At 35.5% G+C, this 3,438-nt stretch overlaps 1 protein-coding gene across 1 annotated transcript in view; it reads left to right on the top strand.

The window, feature by feature from the left end:
- Positions 1-3,438, top strand: part of lats1 (large tumor suppressor kinase 1) — a 310,530-nt gene that overhangs the window by 252,166 nt on the left and 54,926 nt on the right. The window lies entirely within an intron of this gene.

The following is a 3,438-nucleotide window of genomic DNA, read 5'->3' as shown; positions in this document are numbered from 1 at the left end:
ACTCTGTTGCTCACACTGATGCTGCCTTCACGTGCTATCGGAGATTTCGTACTTCCTACTTCTGAAGTCGTGATTACGAGCTCGCCGCCAGTTCTCAAGTCAACTCTCAAGTCAAGTTGTTTATTTATATAGCGCTTTTTAACAATACAGATTGTTTCAAAGCAGCTTCACAGTGATAACATGAAAATAATACAACAGTGTTTGTTTCTGCTGTAGCCTACAGCAGAAGAAAATAGTCTCCTAGTCCAGTTCAAGAAAGTTCAGTGATGGTTCATTTTTGTTGTATTAAAAGTTATTAATTTAGTTAATTTATATTTATAGCAACTTTGGGGAACAGTGATGTCCATATTGTCCAGCTCAGTTCAATTCTCATATAATGGTGTCAATTCAGGCAGATCAATATTTTTGTTGAATATTAAGTGTCCCCAACTAAGCAAGCCAAAATCCAAAGGCGACAAAGTCATGCTTTGTTGTTGAACAGAACAGGAATCATGGAGGACAGCAGGTTAATTCTTGCCCATTTATTAGGAAAATCTAAAGCCAAAATGATATTGGAGTAGTTTAATTCATTGAAAACCATAAAAATTCACAATAACGATTCTGTAATTTCTGTCAAATACAGGTTATTTTTGTTGTGTGTAAAACATAGGGCTACGCTTTAAATGATTATTCATTTGAATAATCTGAAACCGACCTCTGCCATCCAACACTTTCTGACCTCCTACAACTATGAATCTTTTCTCTCCTCTCAACTTCGACTCCTCCCACCTTTTTAATCAACCCACGGATATTACTGCATTTTTGTTATTTTTGTCATCATTGTCATTATTATCATTACAGTTACTGTTATGATTACTATTTTTATTTTAATTATTGTTGTAATTGCTGTTGTTATTGTCGTTGCTCTCATCATTGCTATCACCATTGCTATCACCATTGCCAACATCATTGTCATTATTATTATTATTATTATTATCAATATTATTATTGTCAGTGCTGTTCTGGAATTACTAACCTGGTGTTTATTGTTATCACTACTGCTATGGTTAAATCAATTGATAGTTTCCAAATTCCCCCCTAATCTTTTCATGTGTTTTTAATGCACCCCAAAGTAGAATAGGGGGGAAAAAATGTATATATATATATATGAAAAACCTCAAACACTTAGGCAGGCAAGACAGGCGAGAAGTGGTTTCCATGGGACAGCATCTCTGTACCAAGTTGGGACACTCTCACACTGTACTCCTTTTAATGCACCTTAGACACTACACATAACATAAAAAAGAGAAGATAGGGACTGAAGAGATGTAGGGGGAGAGTTATCTTATATTATTAGTATCTTTTATTTTTGGAGAGTGCTGACAATGGCAATTGTTACATAGGAGGAAAGATGGAAATAAGAATAAAAATAAAAATTGACTAATACAATGTCGGCAGTATGATGGTAGTGAGGAGTGGTGGTGGTGATGGCAATGACGACGGTAATGAATAATAAATGGTTAATTTGTTTATGCATACACACACATACACACACCCACACTCACACTCACCCACACACACCTATACATTAACACACTTTTATTTCACTTCTGTAATTATGGAATTACTAGATTGTTTGAAGTCAAAGGGTTGTTTTTGCATTAAATCTATTGACCCTTTTCACATTTCCGGGTTTCTCAGAAGAGGAAGTCATCATAGTTGGGTAAACTTCTAGCTTCAACTATATGTTAAATATATATTTTTTGTGTTCCCATTTGCTCAAATAGCTCAATAAAAACTCCACAGTAGTGTTTTCACAACTTTCAAAAAGAGAAAAAAAAACAAATAGAGACGGATTGATAACGGCAGTCAGGAGAGAGAAAGATGTCATTTTTACTGTCACTCCCATTGTCGCTAAATAAGAAACACCCTCACTGCACTTTACTCTTCTTTTCATTTATTTCTTTTTTAAATTGCCAAAAATGACAAATGGGACACGCTACGGTCTCATGGACTTAATGGACACACATATGCGGCAGCCATTGTAAGTCCACAAGACCGGAAGTGCATATGAAGTGTGCCATTTGGTACAGGGACAAAGATATCAGCACACTTTGCATGTACTTGAAGTATACCAGGGTGGGATGCATATCGTTGCAATCTTTCAAATAAACACAAAACATAATAGTGTTTTTTGGTAACACTTTACAATAAGGTTCATTAGTTATCATTAGTTAACTACATTAGTTAACATGAAATAATAAAGAACATTATTATAATGTTTTTGGATACAGCATTTGGTTACAGTATATCTTTGTTAATGTTAATTTCAACATTTACTAATACTTTATTAAAATCTAACAATGAACAGCTGCATATTTCTTAAGTAACGTTAACAAAGATTAACAAATACAGTAACAAATGGATTGCTCATGATTAGTTCATGTTAATTAATACATTAACTAATGTTAACTAATTAACCTTATTGTAAAGTGTTACCTGTTTTTATTATTATTATTATTATTATTTACACTTAGCATCACATATGCTTCTATTTAGGAAAAATTATATAATTACTCAACAATAGTTACAACAGAGCCGTTTTTCATTTGTCATATGAAAGAAATATACATTTGATTGTAATACCAAAATGCTTAAGAAATAAGACATATAGAAAGTCATGATAATCTTTCAAATGTCGAAACAGCAGCCTAATGGTTCTGTTAAGCCAAGGTAACGAGAGGAATAGCTGTGAACTGAATACTACTGCTTTACAAAGACATGCAATACAAATTTCAAGAACTGATTTTCTTTTTTCAAAATCTACTTCTAGCTTAAGGGTTAGGAAGGTGTAAAATGTATTAGTGAGAAGGGTGTGCCTGCTTCTTTGAACACAACACATCTAATCTAGGAATTATTTTGGGCAGACAAACACGCATGCTGTGATGCTGTAGGCGAGATCTGTATTTTGTTTTCATTGCAGAGCAGAAAATCCACTCTCACATAGGTAAGTGGTAGAAAAAGGTACTAAAATGTAGAGTGCAGCCACTCCTAAGATGGGGTATTCCTTGGCAACAAAACACCCAGAACTGTCCAAGACTCTTTGGGCCCTATCATAAACCTGCGCAAAGCAGCGCCAGGCGCGACACAAGTGTTATTTGCTAGTTTCAGCCCGACGCAGTTATCATTTTCACTTCCTGCGCCACGTTGTTTAAATAACAAATGCATTTGCACCAATGGGCTGCTGGTCTGACAACGAGGTGTGTTTAGGCGCATTGTTGTCGCATTGCTATTTTGTGCATAAATGTATGGTGGAATCTGGCTTGTCCCGTAGATGGTCTGCGCTTTAACCTCGTGCATGAGCAGATCCGTTTCCTCTCTGGAGAAGCGTTCAGTTTTTCCGCTTGCAAATTCCGTCATGTAAATAGCGAATTCGCCACGGTGTGAGCGCAACTGGCT

Source organism: Siphateles boraxobius, unplaced genomic scaffold (assembly GCF_051911475.1).
Source record: "Siphateles boraxobius isolate OS27281-9 unplaced genomic scaffold, OSU_SipBor_1 8, whole genome shotgun sequence".
NCBI classification, from domain to species: Eukaryota; Metazoa; Chordata; class Actinopteri; order Cypriniformes; family Leuciscidae; genus Siphateles; species Siphateles boraxobius.
This window is presented reverse-complemented; position numbering and strand designations above follow the sequence as displayed.